This window comes from Halichoerus grypus, chromosome 3 (genome assembly GCF_964656455.1).
Source record: "Halichoerus grypus chromosome 3, mHalGry1.hap1.1, whole genome shotgun sequence".
NCBI lineage: Eukaryota > Metazoa > Chordata > Mammalia > Carnivora > Phocidae > Halichoerus > Halichoerus grypus.
Genome location: NC_135714.1, coordinates 199,806,152 through 199,826,697, shown reverse-complemented (window position 1 = coordinate 199,826,697; position 20,546 = coordinate 199,806,152). Strand labels below are relative to the sequence as shown.

General features: G+C 38.8%; 1 non-coding gene across 1 annotated transcript; it reads left to right on the top strand.

The window, feature by feature from the left end:
- The first annotated feature begins 19,840 nt into the window (after positions 1 to 19,840).
- Positions 19,841 to 19,947, top strand: LOC118554424 (U6 spliceosomal RNA). The gene has a single exon (XR_004926471.1). It is a non-coding gene; the product is annotated as a U6 spliceosomal RNA (small nuclear RNA).
- Positions 19,948 to 20,546: the final 599 nt, after the last annotated feature.

Genomic DNA, 20,546 nt, shown 5'->3' with positions numbered 1-20,546 from the left:
CATATTTGTACGTATACACAAAATATATACAAATTAATACAAATTAACATGGTCTGTAGAGAAAATATAGTTCATTAACACTGAGGAAATATGAAGTAAAAGTGTTATCCGAATAATGATGCTAATCAAAAATTTACCTTATTTGAAAGGTAAACAGCATGCCAACATCCAAGACAGTCAAGCTAGTGGCCAAGGGAAGAAGATATAATATATAAATTATTAGTTATCACTCTAATACGTTGAAATATTACTTCACGAGAACCAACTCCACAATTAGTTCTTTTTTTTAAATTTTATTTTATTATGTTATGTTAGTCACCGTACATCATTAGTTTTTGATGTAGTGATCCATGATCCATTGTTTTCATATAACACCCAGTGCTCCATACAGTACATGCCCTCCATAATACCCACCACCGGACTAACCCCCCCCCCAAAACCCTGTTTGTTTCTCAGAGTCCATAGTCTCTCATGGTTCATCTCTCCCTCCGATTCCCCCCCTTCATTTTTCCCTTCCTTCTCCTAATGTCCTCCATGCTCTTCCTTATGTTCCACAAATAAGTGAAACCATATGATAATTGATTTTCTCTACTTGACTTATTTCACTCAGCATAATCTCCTCCAGTCCCATCCATGTTGATTTAAAAGTTGGGTATTCATCCTTTCTGATGGCTGAGTAATATTCCATTGTATATATGGACTACATCTTCTTTATCCATTCATCTGTTGAAGGACATCTTGGCCCTTTCCACAGTTTGGCTATTGTGGACATTGCTGCTATGAACATTGGGGTGCATGTGCCCCTTCTTTTCACAACATCTGTGTCTTTGGGGTAAATACCCAGGAGTGCAATTGCTGGGTCATAGGGTAGCTCTATTTTTAAATTTTTGAGGAACCTCCACACTGTTTTCTGAAGTGGCTGTACCAACTTGCATTCCCACCAACAGTGTAAGAGGGTTCCCCTTTCTCCACAACCTCTCCAACATTTGTTTTTTCTTGCCCTGTCCATTTTTGCCATTCTAACTGGTGTAAGGTGGTACCTCAATGTGGTTTTGATTTGAATTTCCCTGATGGCTAAGGATGTTGAACATTTTTTTCATGTGTCTGTTAGCCATTTGTATGTCTTCCCTCAGAGAGGTGTCTTTTCATGTCTTCTGCCCATTTTTTGAATTGATCATTTGTTTTTTAGGTGTTGAGTTTGAGAAGTTCTTTATAGATCTTGGATACCAGCCCTTTATCTGTAGTGTCATTTGCAAATATCTTCTCCCATTCTGTGGGTTGCCTCTCTGTTTTGTTGACTGTTTCCTTTGCTGTGCAGAAGCTTTTTATCTTGATGAAGTCCCAAAAGTTCATTTTTGCCTTTGTTTCACTAGCTTTTGGAGATGTATCTTGAAAGAAGTTGTTCTGGCCAATGTCAAAGTGGTTACTGCCTATATTCTCCTCTAGGATTTTGATGGATTCCTGTCTCACATTGAGGTCTTTCATCCATTTTGAGTTTATCTTTGAGTATGGTGTTAGAGAATGGTCGAGTTTCATTCTTCTGCATGTGGCTGTCCAATTTTCCCAGCACCATTGATTGAAGAGACTGTGTCTTTTTCCCATTGCATATTTTTTCCTGCTTTGTCGAAGATTATTTGACCATAGAGTTGCGGGTCCATATCTGGGCTCTCTATTCTGTTCCATTGGTCTGTATGTCTGTTTTTGTGCCAGTACCATGCTGTCTAGGTGATCACAGCTTTGTAATGTAGCTTGAAGTCAGGCAACGTGATACCCCCAGCTTTGTTTTTCTTTTTCAACATTTCCTTGGTGATTCGGGGTTATTTCTGATTCCATACAAATTTTAGGATTGTTTGTTCCCACACTTTGAAAAATGTCATTGGAATTTTGATCAGGATGGCATTGAAGGTATAGATTGCTCTGGGTACATAGACATTTTCACAATGTTTATTCTTCCGATCCTCGAACATGGAATGTTTTTCCATCTTTTTGTGTCTTCTTCAATTTCTTTCATGAGTGTTCTGTAGTTCCTAGAGTATAGGTCCTTTACCTCTTTGGTTAGGTTTATTCCCAGGTACCTTATGTTTTTGGTGCTATTGTAAATGATATCGTTTCTCTAATTTCTCTTTCTACAGTTGCGTTGTTAGTGTATTAGAAAGCAACTGATTTCTGTGCATTGATTTTGTATCCTGCCACATTACTGAATTGCTGTATGAGTTCTAGTAGTTTGGGGGTGGAGTCTTTTGGGTTTTCTACATAAAGTATCATGTCATCTGCGAAAAGAGAGAGTTTGACTTCTTCTTTGCCAATCTGAATACATTTTATTTCTTTTTGTTGTCTGATTGCTGTTGCTAGGACTACTAGTACTATGTTGAACAATAGTGGTGAGAGTGGGCATCCTTGACGTGTTCCTGATCTTAAGGGAAAGGCTCTCAGCTTTTCCCCTTTGCGGTTGATATTCACTGTGGGTTTTTCATAGATGGATTTTATGAACTTGAGGAATGTTCCCTCTATCCCTATACTCTGAAGAGTTTTAATCAGGAAAGGATGCTATATTTTGTCAAATGCTTTTTCTGCATCAATTGAGAGGACCATATGGTTCTTCTCCCTCCTCTTATTAATGTGTTCTATCACATTGATTTGCAAATGTTGAACCACCCTTGCATCCGGGGATAAATCCCACTTGGTCATGGTGGATGATCCTTTTAATGTATTGTTGGATCCTATTAGCTAGGATATTGTTGAGGATTTTGGAATCCATATTCATCAGGGATATCGGTCTGAAATTCTCCTTTTTGATGGGGTCTTTGCCTGGTTTGGAGATTAAGGTAATGCTGGCCTCATAGAATGAGTCTGGAAGCTTTCCTTCTGTTTCTATTTTTTGAAACAGCTTCAGGAGAATAGGTATTATTTCTTCTTTGAATGTTTGGTAGAATTCCCCAGGGAATCCATCAGGCCTTGCACTCTTATTTTTGGGGAGGTTTTTGATCCCTGCTTCAATATCATTACTGGTTATTGGCCTATTCATGTTATCAATTTCTTCCTGTTTCAGTCTTGGCAGCTTATAGCTTTCCAGGAAGGCATCTATTTCATCCAGATTACTCGTTTTTTGGCATATAGTTGTTGATAATAATTTCTAATAATTGTTTCTATTTCCTTGGTGTTAGTCGTGATCTCTCCCCTTTCATTTATAATTTTATTAATTTGGGTCCTTTCTCTTTTCTTTTGGGTAAGTCTGGCCAGTAGTTTATCGATCTTATTAGTTTCATTGATCTGATCTACTGTGTTTCTGGTTTCTAATTCATTGAGCTCTGCTATAATCTTAATTATTTCTCTTCTAATGCATGGTTTAGGCATCATTTGTTGCTTTTTCTTTAGTTCTTTAAGGTGTAGAGTTAATTGATGAATTTGGGATTTTTCTGTTTTTTTTTGGTGAGGCTTGGATGGCTATGTATTTCCCCCTTAGGACTGCCTTTGCAGTATCCCATAGGTTTTGGACTGATGTGTTTTCATTCTCATTGGTTTCCATGCATTGTTTAAGTTCTTCTTTAATTTCCTGGTTGATCCAAACATTCTTTAGCAGGATGGTCCTTAGCTTCCAAGTGTTTGAATTCTTTCCAAATTTTTTCTTGTGATTGAGTTCCAGTTTCAAAGCAGTATGGCCTGAAAATATGCAGGGAATAATCCCAATCTTTTGGTATCAGTTGAGACCTGATTTGTGACCCAGTATGTGGCCTATTCTGGAGAAAGTTCCATGTGCGTTTGAAAAGAATGAGTATTCTGTTGTTTTTGGATGGAAGGTTCTGTATATATCTATGAGGTCCATCTGGTCCAGTGTATCATTCAAAGCTCTTGTTTCCTTGTTGATTTTCTGCTTAGATGATCTGTCCATCGCTGAGTGTGGAGTATTGAGGTCTCCTACAATTAACATATTGTTATCAGTATGACTCTTTATTTCGGTTAACATTTGGCTCATGTACATGGCTGCTCCCAGGTTAGGGGCATAAATACTTATAATTGTTGGATCTTCTTGTTGGATAGTCCCTTTAAGAATGATATAGTGTCCTTCTGTGTCTCTGATTAGTCTTTAGTTTAAAATCTAATTTGTTTGATATAAGAATTGCTACCCCAGCTTTCTTTTGAGGTCTGCTGGCATGGAAGATGGATCTCCATCCCTTCACTTTCAGTCTGGATATATCTTTAGGTTCAAAATGAGTCTCTTATAGACAGCATATTGATGGGTCCTGTCTTTTTGTCCAATCTGCAACCCTGTGCCATTTTATGGGAGCATTTAGGCCGTTCACATTGAGAGTGATTTTTGAAATATATGAATTTATTGTCATCATGTTGCCTGTGAAGACCTTGTTTTTGTAGATTGTCGCTGTAAATTTCTGTTGTAGATCACTCTTGGGTCTTTCTGCTTTTATAGAACCCCCTTAATATTTCTTGCAGGGCCGGCTTAGTGGTCACATATTCTTTCAGTTTCTGCTGGTCTTGGAAGCTCTGCATCTCTCCATCCACTCTAAATGACAGCCTTGCCGGATAAAGTATTCTTGGCTGCATGTTCTTCTCATTTAGTACCCTGAATATGTCTTGCCAGGCCTTTCTGGCTTGCCAGGTCTCTGTGGATAGGTCTGACATTATTCTGTTATTCCTCCCTCTGTACGTAAGGAATCTCTTCCCCCTAACTGCCCTTAAGATGGTTTCCTTGGTTCTAAGATTTGTGAGTTTTACTATTATATGCCGGGGTGTTGGCCTGTTTTCCTTGATCTTTGGAGGGGTCCTCTCTGCCTCTAGGACACGAATGTTTGTTTCATTCCCCAGATTAGGGAAGTTCTCAGCTACAATTCGCTCAAGTATATCTTCTAGTCCTCTCTCTCTCCACCCCCTCCGGGATTCCAATAATTCTGACATTGGAACATTTCATGGTGTCACTTATTTCTCTGATTCTATTTTCATGGATTCTGAGTTGTTTTTCCCTGGCCTCCTATTTTCCCTTTTTATCTATTAAATTGTCTTCCAGGTCACTAATTTATTCTTCTGCCTCAGTTAACCTAGCTGTTAGATTATCTAGATTAAATTAGATCTCATTGATAGCATTTTTAAGTTCTGCCAATTTAGCTTTCACTTCTGCCCTTAGAGACTCTATGTTGCCATTAATTGATTTCTCCATTCTAGTTATTGTCTTCACAATTGGTATCCTGAATTCCATCTCCAACATCTTGGTTATATCTGAATCCATTTGTAAATCTGTGGCATAAGTCATAATCTCTGAGTCTTTCCTATTTTGGGGGTTCCTCCTCCTATTCATTCTGTTGATGGGTGATTGAGGGAATGTATAGAGTCCAAATTATTGACCACAGCCCATGCAAGATGCACCTGTTTTCTAGGGACCTTAGGGTTACTGGCCTCTTGTTCTCCCAGCCTGTCTTCTGGGGGAGGGGCCTGCCTCACTGTTACTCAGGCAACCCTGTTTGGGCAGAGTTGCCCTGCTCCCTGGGGCGGGGGATGGGCTCAGTGGAAACCGGTTTTGGGGGCTTTGGTTCTCTGGTGGCTTTCCCTGGCAGCTTTCTGCGTCTCTTCGGAGAGTCAGAGCAGAAGACACCATTTCCAACCCTCTGCCTCAGAGCAGAGAGATCGCCGTCTCTTCTTCAGTGAACTCTCCAGGCCACACTATCTCCATTTCTGTCTGTGCTGCTATAAACTGCAGCGTCCTGGGTTGTGCGCCCCTCAGCAGCACTCCCAGTCCTGCCTCCAGGTTGGGCACGTCTCTGCCCTTTGTGCTTCTAAAATCTCCTGCTGCCCCCAGTTCGCACCCGTGACCCCGCCGCTCCGGTTTCCATCTAAAGTCCTTTCCCTGCTGCTACTGGTCTGCGAGTCTGTGCCCCATCCCCAGTGCAGGAGGCTATCACTCACTGGTGATGTAGGATCCCGACGGCCAGGCTCCCTCCCCCTGCCGTTTATCCTCCGATATCTGCCTGGGGAATCACAGCTCCCTGCTTTGTACCTCAAAACCAACTGCCTGTGATATTCTGTTTGTAGAGATCCAGATCTTCCTACATCTCAGGCTGATTTCGTGGGTGTTCAGAGTGGTCTGGTAGATATCCAGCTCAATTCCGCGGACCGGTTGGAATAAGGTCCCCTACTCCTCCACCATCTTTTCTTCTCTCCCACAATTAGTTCTTTACTCAACTCTCCACGAAAGACAAAATCAAATTCCCTAAAAATTAGCTCTAAAAGCAAAGCCCTCCTAAACTTTTTCATATGACATGGTTTTTTAGTTGTCAGTAGTCCACTGAAAATACTACTTTTTAGGGGGGACAATGCTGGGTGCACTGAACAGGAATCCATATATCAGTTATCTAGTAATGACGGCAAGTTCTAATGCAATCATCTCAAAACACTCTTCACTCTTTTTTTGTTTTTTTTTTCCACAACTGTTGTGTCATGAAAGATAAATGGGATTAATTTTAAATTTTTGGAATGATGTGTTGTCTTTAGGATTGCTTTGGAAATCTCTTTGCCCCTAAATATTGAAAGTAATATGAAGTAATTGGAGGTAATTTGACTAATGTGAAATATTACTACATTCAAGAAAAAAAAAAAAAAAACCTTGAAAATATATCTTACCTGAATGGGTACAAATCTTTCAGTGATGATAATAAAGTAATTATGAAAATGGATACAGTCATAAAGGAAAAGTTCAGAAGAATGGGAAACCACACACCAACTTAATAAAAACAAATGAAGACAGATCAGAGTATAATACTTCATGGAAATTTATTTTGTTAATCATCACATTCAAAAGATTATACCTCTGTCAAAAAGAGGACTGAATTAAACAAGAAAATTATAGGGGTGCCTGCCTGACTTATTCGGAAAAGCTTGTGACTCTTAATCTCTGGGTCATGAGTTCGAGCCCCATGTCGGGTGCAGAGATCGCTTAAGTAAATAAATAAATAAATAGACTTAAAAAATATAAATACAGGAAAATTAGGTACACAATATGTTAAAAAAAAAAAAAAAAACCCAGTGGTGCTTTATAACATAAGAGCATGTCCATTCTTCCTATTTCAGATTCCCCAACCAAAAATAATAATAATAATAATAATAATAATAATAATAATAATAAAATAGGTTGGAATCTCAATAGCTTATTCACTGGAAGTTTAAATTCACAAAACAGTTTGCTGCGTCCAAGATAAAAAAATTGGAGATACCATGAGTAGGAATCTGTTTCTACATTCAGATTGCCAAGTACCTAGTTACCTGATTAATGAAGAAAAGAAATACAGATAATCAAAAAACCAATAAAATTTCCCTGACCTTTATACGATCAATTCCCCCCCAAATTAATTGTTTTTCTCTGTATAGTGAGTTTTGTGACCAAATCCCAGTTCAAGTGTCTCTCATAGATCCTGTATGTAAGTATTAAAAATTTATTTGTTCATATGGAAAATATTCTAAGATTTAAAATATATCTATTAAGGAGTTCTATTTTGGACCTACATACTGAGCCAAACTTGTCATTTCTAGAGGAGTATCTGACTTGGGAATTTTCTAGTTCAAACTATTCTATGTTTATTTAATTTTTTACTGGTCTGAGCAGAGCTCTGTAAGGACTCTGGATACATCTGTATTCACACTTACCACTGCTGTGAACAGAGGGGAGATGAGAGAAGCAAGAGATGGTTCACTCTGAATCTTCTCCCACCTTCCTTCCCTCTGCCCCTCTCTCCATTTAGGAACAAGGGGGATTGATAGCTAGAGGAACAGCATAGAGACAGATCTGAGTCAAGAGGAGAATCTCTGAGAACAATATCTTTTAATTCATACGCATGTATATGGATAATCTCTTAGATTCACTATTCTCATCAGAAAACGCTACAGGCACTTAGAACCTTTTTATGTTTTCTTGTTAGTTAACATAAAGTGTTATATTAGTTTCAGGTGTATTGACACTTAGAGTCTTACTCTAGGTTCTAGACAGAGGGTGTCTACCACTGAGGGGGGTCAGGATTGCAGAGAGACCCCCTGAGGAACAAACACAGGGAGCCATGGAAACCTGGGGTAGGACATGAGAACTAGGACCAAACCTGCAGGCCCTTGAGCTGAAGCTCTGTTCAACTCTGAAGAGAACATTTAAAGATATTGTAAACACTAGTCATTTTTCCTGAAAATGTCATGCATCTATCAAAAGAAGTAACTGAAAAATGCACTAAAATATTGGTTACTTGCAACATACACCGAATGTATGCATGATATTGCTAAAAATATTACTCAATTTCATTCAAATCATTTCTGTAGTACACAATTTCTTTTAATGTTCTTTTAACATAAAAAGTACACTTTTAAAGAAATCAATTTACATTTACACTTTTCAACCTCTTTCAAAATGTGCCTGCTTCAAACTCTGCACCATTGACTCTTTGACCTCTTCTCTCACCTCTGTTTCCTCACCCCAGCCACACTGCATCTCTGGTTGTTTCTCCAACATGCCACACATGCTCATGCCTTAGGGTCTTGGCTTAGGCTGTTCTGTCTGCTTGGAACTCTCTTCCTAGGAATCCTCTGCTTTAAGTAGCTGTTCAAACATCACATACTCAGTAAGGTTTTCCACCCTATGTAAAAGTGCAACCATCCTCCCTCCAACACCACCTTCTTGACCCACTCTCATACCCTGCTCTACTTTTTATTCCCTTTTTCCATTTCACTTATCATTTACTTTTTTACCTTATAAATATCTCATTCATTATGTGTGTGTTTCTTTTTTGATCTATTTTTCATCTCCTCCAGCTAGGTGGAAGCTCGATGTGGAAGGGGTCTTTATTGCTCTTATTCACTGATGTGTCTCAGTTTTCCAGAATTCATGGTACAGAGTAGGTACTTGTGATCAAGAAAGATTTACTGAATCAATGAATGAGTGAGTGACTGAGTGAATCTCTCATTTATTCTGAATCTTACTCAAAATATTAGTAGGTGTCAAGAAGGGAAATGATTTTCAATGAGAAACAAATCCTTTGCAGTTCAAGTTGTTTCAATTCATTACTTTCAGTAAATCTAATGGACATTTAAAAAGACACTTAAGAAAATAAGCTAAAGAATGCATGGGAACATAGAGATTTTCCAAATTATTTTAGATTGGACAGGAGCAGAAATATTTAAGACCACTGGCAAAGGAAAGAACATAGAAGGAAGCTGTGGAGGGCGGAGCAAGATGGCGGAGGAGTAGGAGACCCGGATTTCGTCTCCTCTCAGGAATTCAGCTGGATAGGGATCAAACCATTCTGAACACCTACGAACTCAACAGGAGATCGAAGAAAAGAAGAGCAACAACTCTCTGAACAGAAAAGCGACCACTTTCTGGAAGGTAGGACGTGCGGAGAAGTGAATCCGAGGCAATATTCGGGAGGATAGACGGCGGGGGAGGGGCCTCCGTCGGCCGCTTCTGGCAAGTGATAGAGCCACGGGGCACAAAATCGGGACTTGTAGAAGTCTGCTCCGCTGAGGGACGTCACTCTGGTGGCGAAGTGGGGGGTGGAACCCTCGCGGGACAGTGTGGTCTCAGGACCCTCGGGGTCACAGAAAGACCGGGGGTGCCTGAGTGCGGCAGAGCTCCCAGGTACCGGAGCAGGGAAGCCGGCTGCAGAGACGGAGCCCAGGCGCGGGCTCTCAGCTCGGGGTTGCCATAAACCGTGATCCGCGGCACAGTCGGGCCACTGCTCCTCCAGCAGGGACCCAACAAGCGGCAGATCCGGGGAGACTCACCTTCTTCCCCCGGGAGGAGAGGTGCGGGAGCGCACCGCGGGGATCTGCTGGGTTTGGAGACTCCACCCGGGGTCGGGTGCCAGATAGAAAGGCGCGGTCACAGGCCGGGTGAGCGCGGAGTGCGGCCGGAGACCGGGGAGACGGGAGTGACTGACGGCTTTTCTCTGGGGGCTCGCTGAGGAGCGGGACCCCGAGTTCTCGGCTCCGCCGGGGCGGAGACTGGGAGGCCACCATTTTCACTCTCCGCCTCCAAAGCTGTACGGAAAGCTTGCAGGGAACAAAAGCTCCGGAGAGCAAACCCGAGCAGATTACTTAGCCCGGACCGGCAAGGGCGGGGCAATTTTGCCTCCGGCAAAGACATTTGGGAACCACGGCAACAGGCCCCTCCCCCAGAAGATCAGCGAGAACAGCCAGCCAAGACCAAGTTTACCGATCAATGAGAACGGCAGAACTCCAGCGCTAGGGGAATACTGCACATAGAATTCATGGCTTTTTTACCATGATTCTTTAGTCTTTCAAAGTTAATTATTTTTTTAACTGTCTTTTTTTCTTTTTTCCTTTTTTCTTTTTTTTTGAATTTTTCTTTTTCCCTTTTTCAACCAACATCTTATCAATCCCTTTTTTAAAAAAAAACATTTTTATTTTTCATTTTTAAAGTCATATTCTATCCCTTCATAGTAGTTACCCGTATTTTTGGCATATATATATAAGTTGTTCTCTCTTTAAAATCTTGAGATAGTTTCTTCTAACAGATCAAAATATACTCTAAATCTCTAGTATATGGTTTTTTTCTACTCCCCTGCCTGATCACATTCTCTCCCTTTTTTCTTTCTTTTTTTTTTTTTTTTAATCCTCTTCTTTCTTTTTTCAAACAACTTATCAAATCCTTTTTTAAAATTTTTATAATTTCCATCTTTACAGTCATATTCCATCCCTTCATCATATCAACCCTTATTTTTGTACATATATAAGTTTTTCTTTCTTTAAAATTTTGGGAGGGACTTTCTTTTAACAGACCAAAATACACCCAAAATCTAGTGTGTGGCACTGATCTATAATCCAGCCTGATCATATTTGATCACATTCTGTTTTTGTTTTGTTTTGTTCTGCTTTTGTTTGTTTTTATCTTTTTCTTTTTTCTTTTTTTCTTTCCTTTTCTTTTTTCTCTCTTTCCCTTTCTTTTCCCACTGCTTCAGGTCTTTTCTGATTTGTTTAGAGTATATTTTCTGGGGACGTTGTTACCCTGCTAGCATTTTGTTCTCTCATTAATCTATTCTCCTCTGCACAAAATGACAAGACGGAAAAAATCACCTCAACAAAAAGAACAAGAGGTAGTACCGACTGCCAGGGACCTACTCAATACGGACATTAGTACGATGTCAGATCTAGAGTTCAGAATCATCACTTTAAAGATACTAGCTGGGCTTGAAAAAAACATGGAAGTTATTAGAGAAACCCTTTCTGGAGAAGTAAGAGAACTAAAATCGAACCAAGTAGAAATCAAAAAGGCTATTAATGAGGTGCAATCAAATATGGGGGCGCTGACTGCTAGGATAAATGAGGCAGAAGAAAGAATCAGTGAGATAGAAGACCAAATGATGGAAAATAAAGAAGCTGAGAAAAAGAGAGATAAACAACTACTGGATCACGAGGGCAGAATTCGAGAGATAAACGATACCATAAGACGAAACAACATTAGAATAATTGGGATCCCAGAAGAAGAAGAAAGAGAGAGAGGTGCAGAAGGTATAATGGAGCAAATTATAGCAGAGAACTTCCCTAATTTGGGGAAGGAAACAGGCATCAAAATCCAGGAAGCCCAGAGAACCCCTCTCAAAATCAATAAAAATAGGTCAACACCCCGACATCTAATAGTAAAACTTACGAGTCTCAGAGACAAAGAGAAAATCCTGAAAGCAGCTCGGGAGAAGAGATATGTAACCTACAATGGTAGAAACATTAGATTGGCAACAGACTTATCCACAGAGACCTGGCAGGCCAGAAAGGACTGGCAGGACATATTCAGAGCACTAAATGAGAAAAATATGCAGCCAAGAATACTATATCCAGCTAGGCTGTCATTGAAAATTGAAGGAGAGATAAAAAGCTTCCAGGACAAACAAAAACTAAAGGAATTTGCAAACACGAAACCAGCCCTCCAACAAATATTGAAAGGGGTCCTCTAAGCAAAGAGAGAGCCTAAAAGCAACATAGACCAGAAAGGAACACAAACAATATACAGTAATAGTCACTTTACAGGCAATACAATGGCACTGAACTCCTATCTTTCAATAGTTACCCTGAATGTAAATGGGCTAAATGCCCCAATCAAAAGACACAGGCTATCAGATTGGATTAAAAAACAAGACCCATCGATATGCTGTCTGCAAGAGACTCATTTTAGACCCAAAGACACCCCCAGATTGAAAGTGAGGGGGTGGAAAACCATTTACCATGCTAATGGACACCAAAAGAAAGCTGGTGTGGCAATCCTTATATTAGACAAATTAGATTTTAAACCAAAGACTGTAATAAGAGATGAGGAAGGACACTATATCATACTTAAAGGGTCTATCCAACAAGAAGATGTAACAATTGTAAATATCTATGCCCCTAACACGGGAGCAGCCAATTATATAAGGCAATTAATAACAAAAGCAAAGAAACACATCGACAACAATACAATAATAGTGGGGGACTTTAACACCCCCCTCACTGAAATGGACAGATCGTCTAAGCAAAAGATCAACAAGGAAATAAAGACTTTAAATGACACACTGGACCAAATGGACTTCACAGACATATTCAGAACATTCCATCCCAAAGCAACGGAATACACATTCTTCTCTAGTGCCCATGGAACATTCTCCAGAATAGATCACATCCTAGGTCATAAATCAGGTCTCAACCGGTACCAGAAGATTGGGATCATCCCCTGCCTATTTTCAGACCACAATGCTTTGAAACTAGAACTCAATCACAAGAGGAAAGTCGGAAAGAACTCAAATACATGGAGGCTAAAGAGCATCCTACTGAAGAATGAATGGGTCAACCAGGAAATTAAAGAAGAATTTAAAAAATTCATGGAAACCAATGAAAATGAAAATACAACTATTCAAAATCTTTGGGATACAGCAAAGGCAGTCCTAAGAGGAAAGTATATAGCAATACAAGCCTTTCTCAAGAAACAAGAAAGGTCTCAAGTACACAACCTAACCCTACAGCTAAAGGAGCTGGAGAAAGAACAGCAAATAAAGCCTAAACCCAGCAGGAGAAGAGAAATAATAAAGATCAGAGCAGAAATCAATGAAATAGAAACCAAAAGAACAGTAGAACAGATCAACGAAACTAGGAGCTGGTTCTTTGAAAGAATTAACAAGATTGATAAGCCCCTGGCCAGACTTATCAAAAAGAAAAGAGAAATGACCCAAATCAACAAAATCATGAATGAAAGAGGAGAAATCACAACCAACACCAAAGAAATACAAACAATTATAAGAACATATTATGAGCAACTCTATGCCAACAAATTAGATAACCTGGAAGTAATGGATGCATTCCTAGAGATGTATCAACTACCAAAACTGAACCAGGAAGAAATAGAACACCTGAACAGACCTATAACCACTAAGGAAATAGAAGCAGTCATCAAAAATCTCCCAAAACACAAAAGCCCAGGGCCAGATGGCTTCCCAGGGGAATTCTACCAAACATTTCAAGAAGAATTAATACCTATCCTTCTGAAACTGTTCCAAAAAATAGAAATGGAAGGAAAACTTCCAAACTCATTTTATGAGGCCAGCATTACCTTGATCCCAAAACCAGACAAAGACCCCATCAAAAAGGAGAATTACAGACCAATATCCCTGATGAACATGGATGCAAAAATTCTCACCAAAATACTAGCCAATAGGATCCAACAGTACATTAAAAGGATTATTCACCACGACCAAGTCGGATTCATCCCTGGGCTGCAAGGTTGGTTCAACATCTGTAAATCAATCAACGTGATACAATACATTAACAAAAGAAAAAACAAGAATCACATGATCCTCTCAATAGATGCAGAAAAAGCATTTGACAAAGTACAGCATCCTTTCTTGATCAAAACTCTTCAGAGTATAGGGATAGAGGGTACATACCTCAATATCATAAAAGCCATCTATGAAAAACCTACAGCGAATATCATTCTCAATGGGGAAAAACTGAGAGCTTTCCCCCTAAGGTCAGGAACGCAGCAGGGATGTCCACTATCACCACTGCTATTCAACATAGTATTGGAAGTCCTAGCCACAGCAATCAGACAACAAAAAGAAATCAAAGGCATCCAAATTGGCAAAGAAGAAGTCAAACTCTCACTCTTTGCAGATGATATGATACTTTATGTGGAAAATCCCAAAGACTCCACCCCAAAACTGCTAGAACTCATACAGGAATTCAGTCAAGTGGCAGGATATAAAATCAATGCACAGAAGTCAGTGGCATTCCTATACACCAACAACAAGTCAGAAGAAAGAGAAATTAAGGAGTCGATCCCATTTACAATTGTACCCAAAACCATAAGATACCTAGGAATAAATCTAACCAAAGAGGCAAAGGATCTGTACTCAGAAAACTATAAAATACTCATGAAAGAAATTGAGGAAGACACAAAGAAATGGAAAAACATTCCATGCTCATGGATTGGAAGAACAAATATTGTGAAGATGTCAATCCTACCTAGAGCAATCTACACATTCAATGCAATCCCCATCAAAATACCATCCACTTTCTTCAAAGAAATGGAACAAATAATCCTAAAATTTGTATGGAACCAGAAAAGACCCCGCATAGCCAGAGGAATGTTGAAAAAGAAAAGCAAAGCTGGCGGCATCATAATTCCAGACTTCCAGCTCTACTACAAAGCTGTCATCATCAAGACAGTATGGTACTGGCACAAAAACAGACACATAGATCAATGGAACAGAATAGAGAGCCCAGAAATGGACCCTCAACTCTATGGTCAACTAATCTTTGACAAAGCAGGAAAGAATGTCCAATGGAAAAAAGACAGTCTCTTCAACAAATGGTGTTGGGAAAATTGGACAGCCACGTGCAGAAGAATGAAACTGGACCATTTCCTTACACCACACACAAAAATAGACTCCAAATGGTTGAAAGACCTCAATGTGAGACAGGAGTCCATCAAAATCCTAAAGGAGAACACAGGCAGCAACCTCTTCGACCTCAGCCGCAGCAACTTCTTCCTAGAAACATCGCCAAAGGCAAGGGAAGCAAGGGCAAAAATGAACTATTGGGACTTCATCAAGATAAAAAGCTTTTGCAAAGCAAAGGAAACAGTCAACAAAACCAAAAGACAACTGACAGAATGGGAGAAGATATTTGCAAATGACATATCAGATAAAGGGCTAGTATCCAAAATCTATAAAGAACTCATCAAACTCAACACCCAAAGAACAAAGAATCCAATCAAGAAATGGGCAGAAGACATGAACAGACATTTTTCCAAAGAAGACATCCAAATGGCCAACAGACACATGAAAAAGTGTTCAATATCGCTCGGCATCAGGGAAATCCAAATCAAAACCTCAATGAGATACCACCTCACACCAGTCAGAATGGCTAAAATTAACAAGTCAGGAAAGGACAGATGTTGGCGGGGATGCGGAGAAAGGGGAACCCTCCTACACTGTTGGTGGGAATGCGAGCTGGTGCAGCCACTCTGGAAAACAGTATGGAGGTTCCTCAAAAAGTTGAAAATAGAGCTACCATATGATCCAGCAATTGCACTACTGGGTATTTACCCCAAAGATACAAAAGTAGGGACCCGAAAGGCTACGTGCACCCCGATGTTTATAGCAGCAATGTCCACAATAGCCAAACTGTGGAAAGAGCCAAGATGTCCATCAACAGATGAATGGATAAAGAAGAGGTGGTATATATATACAATGGAATATTATGCAGCCATCAAAAGGAATAAGATCTTGCCATTTGCAACGACATGGATGGAACTGGAGGGTATTATGCTGAGCGAAATAAGTCAAACAGAGAAAGACATGTATCATATGACCTCACTGATATGAGGAATTCTTAATCTCAGGAAACAAACTGAGGGTTGCTGGAGTGGGGGGTGGGGTGGGAGGGATGGGGTGACTGGGTGATGGACACTGGGGAGGGTATGTGTTCTGGTAAGCGCTGTGAATTGTGCAAGACTGTTGAATCTCAGATCTGTACCTCTGAAACAAATAATGCAATATATGTTAAGAAAGAAAAAAAGAAGAAGAAGAATGTAGCAGGAGGGGAAGAATGAAGGGGGGGAAATCGGAGGGGGAGAAGAACCATGAGAGAGGATGGACTCTGAAAAACAAACTGAGGGTTCTAGAGGGGAGGGGGTTGGGAGGATGGGTTAGCCTGGTGATGGGTATTGAGGAGGGCACGTTCTGCATGGAGCACTGGGTGTTATGCACAAACAATGAATCATGGAACACTAAATCTAAAACTAATGATGTAATGTATGGGGATTAACATAACAATAAAAAAATTTAAAAAAAAAAAAAAAAAAAAGAAGGAAGCTGTGGAGGACACTGGCAAACTGCTCACCAAATCCATTTCCACTTTTTTTCCCTGAGGACACAGCTTGTTACAGAGACAATATTACTGAGTCCGAGCCAATTGAATGCTGGAGAAACTGATGTGCATTACTTCCAGAACCAGTCCTTTAAAAACTCCTCCCTTGTGATTCTCCATGCCCATTGTCCTTCCCATGATGCAGACCAGCATGGTGGCCCACAAAGTCACCTGTTGAACATGGCAGAGCTACAAGATGAAGGATGCCTGGATCCTGGAATCAGTGCTTGGAGAGAGTTTCATGCCATTGTGAAGACCCATTTGGATTTCACATCCACATGAAGTATGCTTCTTTTGCTCTAAATTACTGAGAATTTTCAGTTCAATTATTATGTAGCTAACATTACCTTGAATAATATAGGAATATTCCTACTATGTTAAATAGGAAAAATTTTCTTTCAGGAAATAAAAATGCTAGCATAGTGTAACATGCAGAATCCAGACAGAAGTCTGAGAACCCAGAAGGTATAAAAGATGCTTTTTCTTGCAATGCAAGATCACATACACTGAAGGTTTCAACAAATGTTTCTCATAGGCCTCCTCTCATCTTTAGAACTCAGCTGACATTTTTGTGATCATAGAGAGAACAGCTGGATTATCTGAAAAACTTGCCTCAGAAAGGGATGAGAAAGGTAGTTCATGGTTAAGTTGTGAAGGTCTTCATTGTACCATCATGGGACGATTTTTAAAAGGATCTATGATTTTTTTTTTTGAAAATTCCTTCTTGAATTAGATTTGGTTTCTAGCAGACAATTGCTTACCTAAGCTCAGCCTCTAACATTTAAGATTCTAATCATTTTATAAATCTAGCACCTAAAGAAGCCCTCAATAATAATTTTTTTCGGTTACAGTAAGTTTTAACAAGACAGATGACTAACAAATCTTCAGTTTAGTAAAAGGAGATTTTGAAAATAACAGACTCCAAAAACATTACCTTTATAAATCTGGTTCATCTGGAGCTTCAGAAGAGTTTTAAACATATGAATCTTTTTCTAAAAAGTCACTGATTCACATATCCTAGAATAGAAACATCTGTGAAACACAATTATTTATAATTTATTTATTATATTTATTTAATTACACATTTATTTATACTTGCTGGCGTAAAACTAGGAAATGGTCAAGCAGCTTATATTATCAGCTGCTTGTGAGGACGTTAAAATGATATTCTTAACTGACACTTCCACCTAGAGAATATCCTTGCCACCTAAAACAACTATATTCTCTTCAGAAAACTAAGGATGAATGTTTTAAATATTGGCATGCAAGGCTTTGACATATATCTTTCATTTTCCCATATTATATATACCCATAATAGTTTACTTTTTTATGTCATCTGAAAGGATAATTGATTCCATAAAGAAGTAATGATTTACATCAGCAAAAGCAACAATAAAAGAGAATGGTTCTGAATCTACAAGAATATCTGCCTACAGTATCCCTCTTCCCTTCTATTCACTGTCACAGACTCAAATACCACCACTTTTGTAATCACCCCTTTTTTCCTTCTTTACACATAATCACTCCTTTTGTATTCCCTGAGAGGTTAGTTTGTACGTTTATTTTAGCATTAGATTACTGAATTATAATTATTTACTTAAATTTCTGACTTGTCTAGCCAAATATGTGGAAATTAAACAGCATACTGCTGAACAACCTATCAAAAGGGAGTTAAAAAAATATTTCAAAACAAATGAAAATGGAAACACCCACATCAAAACCTATGAGATGCTACAAAAGCAGTTCTGAGAGGGAGGTTTATAAAGATAAAAGCATATATTAAGAAAATAGAAAGATCTCAAGTGAACAATCTAACTTTATACCTCAAAGAATTAGAAAAAGAACAAACAAAGCCCAAAGTTAACAGAATGAGGGAAATAACAAAGATCAGAACAGAAATAAATGAAATAGACACTAGAAAGACAATAGAAAAGATCAATAAAACTAAGAGCTAGCTTTTCAAAAAGATAAACAAAATTGACCAGGCTTTAGCTAGCCTCAGAAAAAAATAAGGAAGATTCATAAATACAATAAAAAAATGAAAGAGAAGACATTACAACTGATACCACAGATATTCAAAAGGTCATAACAGACTAATATAAACAGTTGTGCTCCAACATTTGGATAACCTAGAAGAAATGGCCAAGACGGAATCATGAAGAAATAGAAAATATAAACAGATCAATAGTGAGTTTGAATCATTAATCATTAATCCAAAAGAAGAAAAGAAGAAAACCCAGGATGGGATGATTTCACTGGTAAATTCACCCAAATATTTAAAGAACAATTAGTGCCAATCATTCTCAAACTCTTCCAGAAACTTGAAGAGGAACAAACATTCTCAAACTCATTTTATGAGGCCAACATTACTATGATACCAAAACCAGAGAAGGACACTATGAGAAAGGAAAACAAACCAATGTCCCTGATGAAGAGACAGAAGCAAAAACTCAACAAAATACTAGCAAAAAGCATTCAACAGCACGTTGAAAGGATCATACACAAAGAGGGATTTATCCCTGGGATGCAAGAATAGTCAATATATGCAGATTAATAAATGTCACACACCTCATTGATAAATGAATGATAATCATATGAACATCTCAATAGAAGCAGAAGAAGCATTTGACAAAATACAGCATCCTCTTAGAATAAAAGCCCTCAACAAAATGGGAATAGAAGGAACATACTTCAACATAACAACGACCATGCTTGATAAGCCCACAGCTCACGTCATACTCAGTGGTGAAAGGTAGAAAGCTTTTCCTCTAAGATCAGGAACAAGAGAAGGGTGCCCATTCCCATTACTCTTATTCAACATAGTCCTAGAAGTCCTGGCTAGGCAAATCAGGCAAGAAAAAGAAATAAAATGTATCTAAAACAAAGAAGTCAAATTGTCTTTATAGGCAATATGGTTTTACATATAAAAAATCCTAAAGACTCCACCAAAAATCTATTAGATCTAATTGACGCATTCAGTAAAGCTGAAGGATACAAAATCAACATACTGAAATCAATTGAATTTTTATACACTAACAACAGAATATTCTGAAAAAGAATTAAAGAAAACTATCTTGTTCACCATAGCATTAAAAACAATACAATACTTAGGGCAAAATATAACCAAGAAGATGAAAGGTCTGTACCTTGAAAACTGTAAGACTTTGATGTAAAAAATCAAAGGTGACACAAACAAATGGAAAGATATCCTATATTCATGGATAGAAAGAATTAATATTGTTTAAATGTCCATATTACCCAAAGCCATCTATACATTCAGTGCAATCCCTATCAAAATTACCATATAATTTCTCATAGAACTAGAAAAAATAATCCTAAAATTTGTATAGAATCACCAAAGACTCTGAATAGCCAAAGCAATCCTGAGAAAGAACAAAGCTGGGAGCATCACACTTTCTGATTTTAACCTATAGCATGAACCTATGGTGTGCTCGCTTTGGCAGCACATATGCTTAAATTGGAATGATACAGAGAAGATTAGCATGGTCCCTGCGCAAGGATGACACAAAAATTTGTGAAGTGTCCTATACTACAAAGCTGTCATAATGAAAACAGTATGTTACTGGCATAAAAATAGAAAGACCAATAGAACAGAATCTGGAGTGAACCCTCACATATATGACCAGCTAATAATTGACATGGAAGCCAAGAATATACAACAAGGAAAGGATAGTGTCTTCAATAAATGGTTCTAGGAAAACGGATTAACTTCATTCAGAAAAATAAAATTGGATGCCACCCTTGACATCTGATCACCCCCAATGTCTAATCGAATTCCTTCTCCTCCACCATCCCCTGTGTGATATCTTATTACCCTGGCTTGCCTGCAGCGAGAATCTGTTGAGTCTTTTCAGCCAGAATCCTCGCTTATCACTGATGTTTCTTCTAAGTAATTTTCTATCCACTGACCCCCCAACCTACTTCTTGGCTATAAATCTCCATTTGTCCATGGTGTATTCAGAATTGAGCCCAGGTCTGAACTAGGTCTCTTTTCCCCTATTGCAATAGTCCTGAATAAAATCTACTTTTGCCACTTAAACCACTGTCCAGCCCTGATTTTCTTTAATGGTAGATTAAAAGTGAAAAGATAGAGGGTGCCTGGGTGGCTCAGTTGGTTAAGCGTCTGTCTTTAG